Raw genomic sequence first — 15,653 nt, 5'->3', positions numbered from 1 at the left:
AGAGAGAGAGAGAGAGAGAGAGAGAGAGAGAGAGAGATAAATGCTGTTTAAAAATGAAATCTATGTTCTCATGCTAAGGAGCTGACTGAATAGCGCCACCACCAGTTCAAAAATCCACTTTTCTTTTTCGTCAACATGTGTTTGATGAAGAAGTATTTTTGACATAAGGTTGAGGTTCAGAGCAGGAATATGGTGATATGGGTTACAGAAGGTGTATTGTATAGTATATACTATATTAAATAATTGCCTATATATAATGTCAGGATGTTTAAAAAGGGCAATTTTATATTTGGTTAATGTTTTTTTTTTTTTTATAGTTTCTACCTGTCTCTGTGTGTGTTTTTTTATTTTTATTGCTTTATTATATAGTTGGTGTGTGTGTTTTTGATGAGGAGCTCGTATTAAGGTGTATTTCTCTGAGGCGTCACTGGTTGGAGCCTGTGCTCCTCCACACACACACACACACACACACACACACACACACACACACTGAAGGAAAGAAGCTCAGTTTTCCTCCTCGAGTGATTGACCGCCTGATGTTGGTGTGTGCAGCTCTCGAGGAGCTCAGGACGCTCTCTGACGGACTTTAGAGGATCGGGAATGAAGGTGAGGCTTTAGTTCGCTGTGTTTGTCGATACTCTCTCCCTCGGTTTGTGATCCGCGAGCAGATTTCGGGTGTTTCGCGAGCTTTTCTCGGACTCATATTGACGAAAGTTTGGCGTTTTCTCGTGAATCTCGCTGCAGTGTCTCGGGGTCGTTCTCTCGAGCAGATGTCAGAGCTTAGTTTTAGTGGAAGCTACTTGTTTAAGACAAATGAAAAAGGTCTGTTGTGATGAACGCAAAATAGCCTATCAATCGAGTTAGACGTTTAATTTAACTCATGCACTCTGCAGCACAAAACCAGTCATCAGTAACACAGGTATGTTTGTAGCAATACATATGAGTCATTAGTAAAGATCATGTTCCATTAATATATTTTGTTAATGTCCTACCGCAAACGTTAATTGTATGCATTGCTAAGAACTTCATTTGGACAACTTTAAAAGCGATTTTCTCAATATTTAGATTTTTTTGCATCCTCAGATTCCAGATTTTCAAATATTGACCGATCCTAACAAACCAATTTCAATGGAAAGATTATTTATCAATTAAAACAAAGAAGTGATACTCATGACTGGTTTTGCGTTCAAGGGGCACATATGCATTTAAACCACGAGATGTTTTAATCCGTGTTGGGTTTTGTTAGTTAATTCTTGAATTAGCTACTTTTAGATTTTCATGCGTGCGTATTTTGATTAGTAATGAAACCAAACACACAAAGCTCTTGTTGTTTAGGTTAGCAATTACTGGAAGTTTTTTGACATGTTGATGAATTGCGATTTGATTAGGGATGATTCCTGAAGTCGTTTTACAGGTTGTTTCTATATTAAATGATATTGCATAACTCCCAGGGATATGATTTATTGGTCTTCATCAAGGTCTTACGAAATATTCTGTTTGACTGTTCTTGTAGATGTTGAGAGATCTGAACATCATAAATCCATAAGGAGCTTCATTCATCTGCAGACTGAGGTAAGACAATCGGTCAAAGACTTTAGCAAGCGATGCGAGAACAAACCGAAATGTGTTTTTCTGTGGCTGATGTTTTCATTTTCAGTGTTGAATCTTTGGTTAAGTTTTGCTTGTTTAATGGCTGAAATAATTGTGATTGTTGTGAAACAGCTTAAGGGTGAACACACACACACACACACACACACAAAATAGTTTACAGTACATTTTTAAAGCTGAAATGTGTCATTAAGCTGTACAATAAAAATAATAATGACTGTTATCAAACCATTTCCCCACACAATACCCTCGACCGTCATTGGTCAATCATACAAGTAGCCCCTCCCCCAAACCACGTCATTGTTTGAGTTAGAAATAACAATGTTTTTGATCAAATCAGTGTTTTTGAAAGCGTTTTTAAAGTAGCACTGGTCAATGATTAATCGCATCCGAAATAAGTTTTTATGTACATAATATATGTGTATACTGCTTATATTTATTATGTATATATAAATACACACACATGCATGTATCTTTTTTTATATATATATTCAATCTATATATATATAATACAAATTATATGAGTTTAAATATAAACATGTAAATACAGGAAAACATTTTTTGCCCAGAACTAGTTTAAAGTGTAATTTGGGATATGAGATTTTTTGGGTTCAGGGCTTGTGTTGGGAGTACTTGTTTGTTTATTGGAGTATTAGTTTGTTTACTGGAGTACTAGTTTGTTTACTGGAGTATTGGTTTGTTTAATGGAGTACTGGTTTGTTTACTGGAGTATTAGTTTGTTTACTGGAGTACTGGTCTGTTTACTGGAGTACTTGTTTACTGGAGTACTAGTTTGTTTACTGGAGTATTAGTTTGTTTACTGGAGTACTGGTCTGTTTACTGGAGTACTGGTCTGTTTACTGGAGTACTGGTCTGTTTACTGGAGTATTAGTTTGTTTACTGGAGTATTAGTTTGTTTACTGGAGTACTGGTCTGTTTACTGGAGTACTGGTCTGTTTACTGGAGTACTGGTCTGTTTACTGGAGTACTGGTCTGTTTACTGGAGTACTGGTCTGTTTACTGGAGTACTGGTCTGTTTACTGGAGTACTGGTCTGTTTACTGGAGTATTAGTTTGTTTACTGGAGTATTAGTTTGTTTACTGGAGTACTGGTCTGTTTACTGGAGTACTGGTCTGTTTACTGGAGTACTGGTCTGTTTACTGGAGTATTAGTTTGTTTACTGGAGTACTGGTCTGTTTATTGGAGTACTGGTCTGTTTACTGGAGTACTGGCCTGTTTACTGGAGTACTTGTTTGGAGTACTCCTTATACTGTATGCATTGATGAACAGAGGTGAATAAGACTTATTTGAGAGCTGTAGTATGACTGTGTAGCAGCTGATGAATTCATCATCCTCGTCCTTGGATCTGATCTGAGCTCATGGTTTTTGGCCGTCCAGTGAATCGTTCTTTAATCGTTGCGTGTGTGTTGTGATATCGGTGAGTATCGTGTGTCTGATAAGCAGTTCTTTGGGAGCGTGTCAGCGGCTACACAGGAGTCATTTATACTGCGGCGTAATGAGAGAAAGCCATTACAGGCCTGATGTGTGTTTTGGGTGGGATTTCTAAAAGCCTGCGTGTGGGAAAGTGCTCATTTTGTTTGTGTGGTCTGGCTTTGGCGACTGTAGGCTTGTTTGAATTAAACCCAGCGGGCCGGCGCTATTTTACTGCTTTTATTTCACCGCGGCGTCGTTCAGTGTGAAATCGTGCCGCGATGATGTTAAGTCATCACAGGTCACGGTCACTTGAGGTTGATCATTATGGGTTTTAATGGCTGATTCCAATGTTAAAAGAGCAGATGGGCAATATAAAGATGATATTTATCTCAAAATAGACTCAGCGTAGGGGTGCACTGTTTGAGGGAAAAAGTTAAAATTTAAAATTAATTTTTTTTAAAGCTCTCTTTTTGTGTGCACAATTTGGCCAAATTTTTGTGATTTATGTGATATGAATGATTTAAAAAAAAAAGTAATAATTATATGATATAATCATTACGTAAAAAAAAAAAGATGATAATAATAAATTTTATATAATAAACATAATTATTATATAAAAAGTGTTATTAATAAATCATATTTATTATTATTGTTATTCTTAAAATATGAAACAATAAAAATGTTTTAAACGTAATTTTGTTCGATTGTATAATTTATTTTATCACATAAAATAGATTTTATAATTAAGTTTAATTGATTAATTGTATTAATATTAAAATGTATGAATACATTTCAATTATTTTAACGTGATATTTTAATTTAAACTCAGAATGTAAATTAACACTTATTTACACAATTTTTACATTTATGGAAATAAATATTTACAATAATTAAATATTATTTTAATACCCAACATTTTCAAAAAAAAAAAGTCCATTATATTTAGAATAATATTAAAAAAACCATTCAAAGATTTATAAACGAGAAGAAAAATATTAAAATCCACTCTTAAACAAACAGGCAACCAATGTAGTGAGAAAAAAAGCAAGCTTTGACAACTGAATTTATTTGTCGGTCAAACTTTAAGCCATCATTAAAAATGAAACCAGGGATTTTTACCCATGATTTACCCATGATTTCAAACCCTCCCAAATCCAGTTTCATGGAATTTGAAAATTCAGATGGACTAAAACCTATAATTTCAGTTTTCTTTTCATTAAAGAATAAAAAATGTAAAGCCAAGCCTTTACATCTGCCAAACATGCCATAAGAGACTCAAGACCCACAGAATTTAGTTTGACAGGCAAAAAAACCTGAGTGTCATCCGCATAACAGTGAAATGACAAACTGCGTTTTCTAAAAATCGAGTCAAGAGGGAGAATACAGTATAGAGAGAAAAAAAGCAAAGGAGCCAAAATAGAACCCTGAGGAACCCCACAAGGCAAAAAAGCATTACTCGAGTAATGCTCACCCACTCCTATTTGCAAAATATGATTTAAACCAATCTAGAGCAACACCTCTTAAACCAACACAATGTTGTAATGTCTTCAGTTGAACGTGTGCAATTATGACATCTCTCAGACGTTTAATGTGGCTACTGTGTGCGTGGACACTGCAGAACACTGCGCCTTTGTGCTCTGGATCTGGATACCCCAAGGGCTTCTGGGAGAATTTAACAAGCTTCTGATGTTCCTGGAGCACGGAGGCGTGTGAGATTCCTTCATCAAGGTGCATTTCCAGCCTGGAGTTTAGAGTCCGAATAATGAGCTCAGATCGTTCTCGGAAACATGATGTGAACTTCAAGACCTGCTTTATATCATTTACACATAACATTGGCATAAAAATGTGGCATGATGTGAAAATTCAGCACAAAAATGACCATTACTTAATATTTCATACACTACCAGTTAAAAGTTTTTGAATGGTAAGATTTTTTATTTTTCAAAGAACTCTCTTCTGCTCGCCAAGCCAAAATATTTCACAATATTACTGATTTTGCAGTATTTATTTACAGTAAAAACACTAATATTGTAAAATATTTTTACTATTTAAAACATCTGTTTTCTGTGTGAATCTGTGTTAAAGTGTAATGTATTTCTGTGATGCTCCGCTGTATTTTCAGCATCATTCCTCCAGTCTTCAGTGTCACATGATCTTCAGAAATCAGAATAATATGCTGAAAATACAGCTGTGCATCACAGAAATAAATTACACTTTAACAGACATTCACACAGAAAACAGCTGTTTTACATTCTAATTATATTTCACAGTTTTATACCATATTTTTATAAAATGATGCAGCCTTGGCGAGCATAAGAACATTTCAAGTCTTAATTTTATTGAATTATCATAATTCTCTATATTGTGAGTGATGTGGTTAGTAGGAGTATGAAACAAGTGTAGTGTGTGTGTTTGCTGTGGCTCAGGTCTGCGTCTGTCTGCAGTCTGAGCTGCATTAGCCGACCTTTGACCTCGTCGTCTACTCGTGTAATTACAGGAAGTGGGCGTGGCCTACAGGGGATTGTGGGTGAGCATTAATGAGCACAGAGGTGGCAATGTTGCTAAAGGTGAGAACAGAAGTTATTATTAGTTTAGTGTTTTCTGCATGATTCATAACTAAATGTTTACATTATGTGAAGAAAATGTATGCAGTTTTTGGAAAAGCCACCACCTGATTCTAGAATCTTGTTCTATGGTTGCCTGGATGTTGTTACACTGTTGCTAAATTGTTAACTGGATGGTTGCTATTCAGTTTGCTACTGTCTCCAGTGAAATGAGTCCATGTTAATATTGATGTTAATATTATTGGATAATATTGAAATGGTTGATATTATTTAGCCCCGTTCACATAGCCTTGATTTCATCAGCAGGAAAGTAGTTTTCAGAAATTTGTTACATTTTAATGAATAATTATGTCCATTGTAGTGTAAAAAGTAGTGTTTAATCTTATTAATTTTTATTAATATTATTAATTTATAATATATTCATATTAAATATAAATATTTAACATAAATGTTTAATATTTTTATGAATGTAATATTACTAATATTTAATAAAATAAAAATAATAAAATAATTTCAAGTAATTAAATATATAATTAAAAGTGAATTATTCAAGAATAATCTAATAATATTTAATAAAATATTTGATATGTTTAATTTTATTTTTGGGGAAATATTTAATAATAAAATAAATAAAATCACTTAAGTAAATAAATATTTAATTTAATAATATAAAAGTTTATTATGATTAGCAATATTAGTATTATTATGTAATATTATTTTATAATGTATAACAATATTTAATATAAATACATTTTATAAATATTTTATAGCATTTTTATGTAATAATTAAATGATTATAAAATGGAAATGTTAGTTTTTATTAACAAATATACCACTTAGAAATAATGTTGACCTATTTACAGATTTTAATTCTTTATAATAGCTCACACTGGAGTCATTTATTCTGATTTCTATCAGCTCATGTTTTTACCGTAAACGCATGAAGTGTCGCATGTGAAAGGAATAAACCCCGACTCGTCTCAGATCTCTCCGAGGCTCTGAAGATGAAAGCCGGCGAACTTTGTCAGAGATGATTTGAATTATTATCTCATCAACATGTCACACGCTGCAAACTAAATTCATCTGACTCTTGACTCACTGACTGTGACCGGCGGGAGATTTATGGCGCTCCGTCTTTGATTTCCCACCAAAACAGTTCGGAGCCCTGCGCTAATGCGTCCCGCTGCATGCCATCCGTCCATCCATCGTGTGTTGATCTCCAGCTCTTCGTGAACAGCCGTTCTGTTCTCAGCAAGCGTTTTAAAGACTGCCGGTAAAAGTGTTCGTGAATCACTCCGAGTGTCAAACGCTCCATTAATCCCCAGCACAGATGCATTATGGGTGATGGGTTTAGAGAGGATGGCATGACACTGCTCTTCAGGGACTCAGAAAGAAGACTGGAGCCTACACTCTTAAAAATAAAGGTGCTTAAAAGTTCACAGTGATGCCATAGAAGAACACTTTTTGGTTCCACAAGGAGCCATTCAGTCAAAGAACCATCTCTTTCTTATCTTTTTATAATCTGAAGAATTCTCCACAAAGAAGCTTTTATGAAACAGAAAGGTTCTTCAGATGTTAAAGGTTCTTTATGGAACCATTTAGACAAAAAAGGTTGTTCTCTTCTATTTTTAAGAGTGTAGGGATGAGCCTATCCACCCTGAAGTATTGACATTTCGGTACTAATGCGAGTATTGAAAGTATTGAAGATACTTCATAAAAATGAAGAGTTCATTTGCAATATCAGATAAAGTTTAAAAATCATGTAGTTATTTAATAGTTTTAGTTTATTTATTTAAGTAGTATTATTTAATCAAAACAACCCAATTGCAGTTTGTTTAATATGAACTGAAATTTAATGTTTTTGCAAATGAACTCTTCAAATACACTGTAAAAAGTGACCTTGAATTTAACAGTTAAAAAACAGTAAAAATGCTACGGTAAAAACCTGGTAAAAGAGTAACGTTAGTCCCCTACTATACTATACGTACAGTGAAAAACTGTATTGCACATGACGTAATTTTACGGTAGTATAACGTTTTTGGAAGTGGAAAAGAATATATAATTTACAGTTAATAACCGTAAATTGATATTTCTGCGTTACGATTCAAATTTGATGTTTGTTTTTAAAAACGTCAGTTACATTAGGGTTGTATGTTACATCTAATGTTGTTAAATGAATGTTTATTGCATTATTTCAGTTTCCCGTGTGTTACCGTGAACGTGTTTAGTGTTTGTGTGAATGACTCTGTGCACTTCTATATGTGTTCGTGTTTAAAAGCTGCGTGTGATCGGCTTTGGTTCGTCATGTGACTTTCTCATCAGCACCTGCTTTGGTGGTTATCAGTGTATTACAAAGAATCAAAACACATTTAATTGCTTCAATAGGATGTTATATTACCATTTTATCAGTTACAGTATTTAACTGTAGATTTAAGTTAAAAACATAAAACCTAAAATGTTTTTACCGTTTTTTTTTTTTTTTTTACAATGTATCTATTAAGGTGTGTTCTAAATGTTGTGGAAGACAGAACCAATCAATCACAAAAAGCATTCACTCAATTCTGCGTTTCCCAAAAGCCCTAACCAGTGCTTATCAGAGGACACAAATACACGTTTGAGTGATTTCAAAATAAACAAATTAAATTTGTAGCCTACATACCGTAGTTTGTGCAATTGCATTTCTTTAAATTCTACTGATCATGTTCTATTCTGTTGTAAAGTTGTATTTCATGCATTCAGCAGCCTGTCACTGATTGTACCTTTATGAAAATTAACCATAATATGACTAAAGTGACCACAGTTCAACTATAGTATTTGTGGATTCCATGTTTACCACTATATCAGTAGCATTTTTAAACCATGTGTAAACAAAAATATAACTTAAGAAGTTGGCTTATTGAATGTTAAAATGTATTTAAGATATAAAAATTTGGGAATCATTACCAATTTTACTCATATTAATGTAATAAGTCAATTAAATTACAGTACAGATGAGATTTGTGAGGAACCGAACATTAATGATTATGATTATGATTATTTTAGTGCTGTCCAGTCTCTGTCACAATCAGTTCAATTTTTAAACTCACATCAAACATTGTTTCCAGAAACATTACATTTTTTTTTAGTTAAAATATAAAATTTCTGAGAAGAGCTTGGCAATAAAGGAAAAAAAAATCTAAATTTTTAGTAGGCTAACTCCTTTATCTATGTTTTAAAATCTGTGTGTTTGTTTAACTTTTATTGTGACTAAGCGGATTTAAAATGTTTAGTAAAAGAAGTAAAATACAGTTAAAGTATTGAAGTGTTGTTATAAATATTACTATTATTTAATTTTTCTTTTTGCAAATCATTAAATTAAAATATATTTTATATTTGATAAATATGTATTTTAATAATACAAATATAAAAATTGTATAAGTAATTACATTTTTAATTTAAACAAATTATTATTAAATAAATTTCAAATATTTTATATTTTATAAACATATAATATTATTTTTATCCATTTAAACAATGTTAAAAAATAAAATTAACAATTTTAATAAATACATTTAAAAAATAAAACATAATGTGCAATATTCTTCAATTATAATTTTATATTAATATTTTATGTTTTATAAATAAGTATTTTTATATTTAATAATATTATGTAAAATGATAATAACAATACATATTTAAAAGTTAAATATAACTGTTAATTTCTATAAATCTATATAGCAGTACATAAAAATAAGTGTTTGTTTTTACAAAAATTAATATCATGAAAAAATACAGCAAAGTCTTTGAACATTTGAGTGATGATGCAACTGAATTAGAGTCTTGAACTGATTCATTAAAAAGAGCATTTGAATCAAATTTAGTGACCGTTTGCTACTGGAGATTAAATCAGATGCTATTAAACTATTATACTTTTTTCCTATTAAATGAGCAAATAAAATGAAGATTGCATTATTTACAAAGTTGCTTCCTTTTTATATCACAAAATCTTTATGCTCGTATTGTGACTGTTCAGTACGTTGTGTGGCCGATATGAACCGCTTCTTGTTTCACAACCCTAATAGAAACTGTAATAGATTCACGTTGGCAGGAAGTGCAGAAGACAAAACAGCAGAATATCACGATGGCTTTTCCGTCTCAGGTTTCTGGTTTTACTGTGGAGTTCAGGTATTTCTTTATGTGCCTCTCTCCATCCATCATCCAAACACACACACGTTCCCTCATCCACAGACTAAAGCTCCTGACAGGTTCCTGTGAAACACAATCGCTCTGCTGCTGTTGTGACACAGGTCTGAGCTCGAGTCCGTCTGTCAGCGGATTAAAGAAGTTCAGATGACCCACAAACACTCAATAATACAGTCAGTCAGATGCATTAGATGAGCCTTGAAGTTGGATTGTTTTGTGCTTTATCAGAACATCTAAGTTATTCATGAATAAATGCATGAAATCAGAATTTATGTGACAAAATATGCTTAAAATGGGTCATATAGAATATGTTGACATGCTTTAATGTTAAAAAAACACATTATTTTTCAAATACTGTACATTATTGTAGGTCCTCTATGCCCCGCCTCTCTCAAACAAGTCCCTCCTTCTGACAAGCGCAGTCTGCTCTGATTGGCCAGCTGACCCAGTGCATTGTGATTGGCCGAACACTGCAAGCACTTGTCAGAAATGTAACACCACTTTCCATAATCACGAGCTTCATCTTTCAAAATAGAGAGCTGATTCAGAAGCACCAGATTGTCGTAGTAAAGTCCTGACCTTCTCTCCTAGGTTCACGAAACAGTCGTCCATGAAATGCGTAGCTGTTCTGTTGTAAGTAATCTTAAAGATTCCTAAATGCATCTGCTTTCGGAAAAACAAATAAAGTGCTTGTTCTTTCTCCTCGATACACACACATCATCCTGACATGACTGCTTCAACACTAACTGTGTTACTGAAACCGCTGTGTCTTTCTTTGCGTGAATATTTGGGCGGCATTATGCAAATATTTCCACATAGTGATGTAGACATGTGGGGGCGTGTTTAAACGAGGTGTTTTAGGGGGCGTGTCTTAACTTTGATAAAGAATATCTCTTTGGGTATGAGACTTTAGTCTTTGCAACTTTACAGATCTTCTTCAATCACCAAGAGCTTGTGACACTCCAAAGAGAAAGGAAAAATTGAAATCACATCATATAACCATTTATGCTAATTTACTCTCATAAAAATAGTGGAACATATTTACATGAATATGTTACAGTGATACTGGGCTTCAGTCATAAAAAAGATGCCATTAAACAAATATAAAACATATACCGTCTTTGTTGTTTGTACATTTAATTTGAAGATTGATTGTGAAATTGTTGAAATATAAAAGTTTATTTAAAAACTTGAATGTTAGGGGATTAATGTCAGATAAATTTTGTGATTTTAATTGTCATTCATTTTTTAATCGATTGACAACATTATATTTGTTATATGATTTAAACAAAAAAAATATTAATATTAATAATAATAATAAATAATAAAATGTAATACAATACAAATATAGCAGTAGTATGTATAGGGTTTTCATTGTGTTTTATTTGATATAAAAATAGTATTAATGTCATAATATATATTAAAAATAATACTATATATGTGTGCATTTGTTTGCTAATAAAATCTATATTGAATTATTTTTTAATAAATATTAATACACACACACACACACACACACACACACACACATAATTCACATTTAATAAATGCACAGGCTTGTTAGGTCACATTTGAAAATGTCGCTTTGTAAATGTAACTTTACAAATTATATCTTGAATATGAATTAAGTTATGGATTTCTGAATTGCTGTTTGCAAATAAACAAACTTTTTTTGTAAATGCAGTTTATAATGCTTTTAACTAACTTCCATGATGTGACATTTTTCCCGATAAAATGTGAATAAAGGACATGATTTAATTAGATCATCAGGACTTGATTAGATCATATAATCATTGTTGTAGCTGTTGGTTAACAGTATTCTTCCTCATCTAAAAATGAAAGTTGTTACTTTATGACGTGCAGTTATGATGTGCGTTTGAACAGCATGCGTGTAAATGTATTATATTTAAATGCATGCATGAGATGGTTGTCTTTCACAGCCGTAGTTTCTCATGCGATGAGTGCAAGCGGATGTTAGCGGCTCGATCCGCAGCTCTGGTGTCACAGAGCTGGACATCTTGATCCACTTTCAGTAAAGCTCAGGGCAATTAAACCCCCTGAAGATGAGAGCGAGGACATTCAGTCGGATGAACAGAAAAGAGGCGGTGGATTACTTCAAGCTGCCGGCCGGTGCAATGTCCAGCGAAGGGGAGAGGAGCAGAGTGGACTTCCATTAACCAGAGAGAGATGGAAATCTAATTTCTCCAGCTCTGGGAAGCGTAATGTGATTGCTGGGAGAGGATCGGATGAGTCAGGATGTCTTGCATCATATATGGACTGAGGAAACTCTGAATGCAGGGCGAGAAAATCCAATTGTTCGGGGTCTTAATGTGTTCATTGAGTTTTCAAGAAATGAATCCTGTCTGTAGGGACACAAACTTTGATCTTATCCCTTCAGTTCTTCAGTGCTGTTTTATCAGAAGATACTATGATAGTTTTATATATATATATATTTTTTTTTTTTTCTTTTTTTTTTTTTTAGATATGTACATGGATTTTATTATTATTTTGATTGTTTATTTTTTATATTTTTTTATTTAAATGTTAAAGTTGTATTCATTTTGTTTTCATTTTTAGTAATTTTTTTTTTTTTTACAAATATCTAAATGAGTTTTTATAAATTTTAATATATTTTGACTAATTTTGTCTTGGCAACTAGCTGAAATGTTTTTTTTTTCTGTTAATACTTATTTCAAGTAATGAAAGTTTTTTTTTTATTGTTTTAATTTAAGTTTAATATTAGTAAAACTAATTCAGTATGGTTTCTCATTTAAAAACATCTTGAGGAGAATCTGAGCATCTGTACGAAGCATCACATGATCAAAAATCACCGACCAGAATCTGAATTATAATTTTGTCATTTTATATATTTTGTCATTTTTTTTATAATATTGTATTTTATATTTCTCATTTTAAAGTTTTTTTTTTTGTTTATTTGCTTGTTTAGTTTTAATTTGTTATTTTAGAACATGAAGTTACTCTAAATAAAAATGATTGTTAAAAATGACATTTAATGAAAAAAAAAATTATATATATATATATATATATATATATATATATATATATATATATATATATATATATATATATATATATATATAGTTACTCTAAATAAAAATGATTGTTAAAAATTACATTTAATGAAAATTTTTTTTTATATATATTTAATATAAATAAATTAATTACTATTTTTAATATTCACATTTTGTGAAAAAATATGTAATGTAATACATATTTAATACTAAAATATTTTGTTTTAAAAAGTAATTAAAAAGAAATAAAAATCATGTTTAGGTTTCTTTATTTTATTTAAAAAATTTTGGCACAGTGTGATTATTGCTGAATTTTATTGAATCCAAACAGATCATTCCCAGACTAATATATACAGTCCAATACAAGGCTAAAAAGTTTTCGTTTGATCTCAGACTTTTTGTCCTGGCTGTATGTTCCGGTTCATTTAGTGCAGAAGAGCGTGCTGTTTTCTTCACACGAAGTCCTCTCAGATGGACTTGACGAGTGCTGAATAAAACAGCTCCGTGTCCAGAGACGGGGACCTATTGATCTTGATATCGATCCATTTACAGAAGAGCTCTCGCTCCATCAGGTCTGTGTACACACCCTTCCCTCTGAGATCCAGAACAATTGATCAGCTCCACACTCGCATCAAAGCTAATGAAGTCAGCGCCGCTGCTGGGAAAATCATTGTGCCTTCATATTCGCCTCATTATTTAGACTGGAGGGGTTATGCTTGTTTGCTTTGGGTTTAGGCTTGCTTTTCTATGACCTAATCACGATCGTTGCACTTTAAAAGGGGTTGTTTTGTGGTAAACGTGGTTTTACTGCCTGTCAAAAAAGTCATATAAATGTACTGTAGCTTTAAGAACCCAGAACTTCTCCAGTCCATATATGGAAATGAAATTCTAAGGATTATGACATCAAAACCTTGAGCTCATTAACATATGACCGCCCACTTTAACACATGACCATAAAGTGTAAAAGAAGGTTTTGGTGTCATAATCATCAGGATTTCCATATATGGACTGGAGGAGTTTTGAGTGCATGTGTTAATGAGCCAACGGTTGTGTCATAATCATCTCCAAATTAAATCGTAAAGATGTCTTAAAGGTACAGTAGGAAGAACAGCCTCTTCAGTTGTAAGGTGATACTGAATTGACTGTTTCTGATGCATGAAAATTATTTTATAAAAGAAACGTATTAATTTGATGGTAAACATGATTTTTTTTTCTGTCAGTTTTAAACGAGTAAAATAAATGTACTGTAGCTTTAAGAACTTTAAAAACCTTCTCCAGTCCATATTTGGAAACGTATGACATCGAACTAATATACAGTTGAGGTCAAAAGTTTACACCCCCCTATTTAGAATCGGCCAAATGTTCATTATTTTACCCAAATAAGAGGAAAAAATTATTGTTTATTTAGTACTGACCTGAATAAGATTTCACATAAAGGATGTTTACATATAGTACACACGTGGTTTCATTTATAAAAATGACCATGTTCAAAAGTTTACACCCCCTTGATTCTTAATACTGTGTAATGCTCCACAGCTGTGTATTTGTGTTTAATAAGTATTTGTTCATCAGTCGCTCGTTTGTCAGGAACCGTTAAACTGCTGAAGAGTCTGCTGTTCTCCAGAAAAATCCTTCAGCTTCCACTAATTCATTGGTTTTCCTGCATTTTTGTGTATTTGAACCTTTTCAAACAAGGACTGTATGATTTTGAAATCCATCTTTTCACACTGAGGACAACTGAAGGACACAAACACAACTATTACAGAAGGTTTTGATCACTCACTGATGCTCCAGAAGAAAAAAACATGCATTAAGAGCCAGGGTGTGAAAACTTTTGGAAATTTAAATTGAAAGGCGATTGGGGTAAGTTTGACTTATTTTGTCTTCTGAGAAACATGTCCTGTAGCTTCTGAAGGGCAGTACCAAATAAAAAGAAAATAATATGACCTTTAGGCGAAATATTAGTTTTTTACACACCTCCATCCTGTTCAAAAGTTTTCACCCCCCCAGCTATTAATGCATGGTTTTTCCTTCTGGAGCATCAGTGAGCGTTTTAACCTTCTGAAATAGTTGCATACTAAGTTTCTCAGTTGTCCTCAGTGTGAAAAGATGGATCTCAAAATATTAATTAACTCATATCATTGCAAATTCATTATTCGGCAAAAGTGACAATATCTCCCATGTTAATGAGTTTATGGTTCTGACGTCGTAATCATTACATTTTTTTTTTCCCTTTATGGAGAAGTTTCAAGTGCAAGAACTAGCTGTTTAGTTGTTAAATTACAACTGTTTAATGCATGAAACCTTATTTTATTATTGTAGTTCAGGGAGACACTATATGCTAGAGGAATATAGCCCATAGCAGGAGGGAGTGTTATAGTATTTGGATGATATTTTGTGCTCTCGAGTCACGCGGCGGCTCTGGTTTCTGTCAGACGTCTGTGTTAAACAAGCTGTGTGAGTGCAATCGAAGGGTCGTTCAGGGCATCGGCTCACGAATGATTTGGACGTTGTTTTGAGTTCTGTTGAGGCAGAAAATCTTCATTTTTGGCTGAAATTTGTCTGTTAATGCTTGCTATGCATGTATCGCCCACTTTTCATGATCCAAGTTGCATAATTCCAACTGAAATACAACCAAAGTTGTGCGTTTGCAATCTTAATTAATCAAGAGAGAAAGGTTATGTTGTATAATATGAAAACAGAATTTATTTTTCTTGTATTTGAATAGCATGCTTTTGAAAAACTAAAGCCACAATCAATCAAGACCTTTTTTTTAGTTGTTGCAGAAATACTGCACGATCAGACCGATTCACAAGCAAATGATTCTTTTGAG

General features: G+C 32.6%; 1 protein-coding gene across 2 annotated transcripts in view; it reads left to right on the top strand.

Annotated features, from left to right (window-relative positions):
• Positions 1–446: 446 nt before the first annotated feature.
• Positions 447–15,653, top strand: part of LOC127966356 (bone morphogenetic protein receptor type-1B) — a 71,072-nt gene continuing 55,865 nt past the window's right edge. For both annotated transcript variants that reach the window (XM_052567270.1, XM_052567269.1), the window contains exons 1-2: positions 447–606; positions 1,514–1,572. The gene's annotated coding sequence lies outside the window, so the exon portion shown is untranslated. The remainder of the gene's footprint in view (positions 607–1,513; positions 1,573–15,653) is intronic.

This window comes from Carassius gibelio, chromosome B10, assembly GCF_023724105.1.
Source record: "Carassius gibelio isolate Cgi1373 ecotype wild population from Czech Republic chromosome B10, carGib1.2-hapl.c, whole genome shotgun sequence".
NCBI lineage: Eukaryota > Metazoa > Chordata > Actinopteri > Cypriniformes > Cyprinidae > Carassius > Carassius gibelio.
The sequence above is the reverse complement of the archived record's forward strand: the minus strand, read 5'-3'. Positions and strand labels throughout refer to the sequence as shown.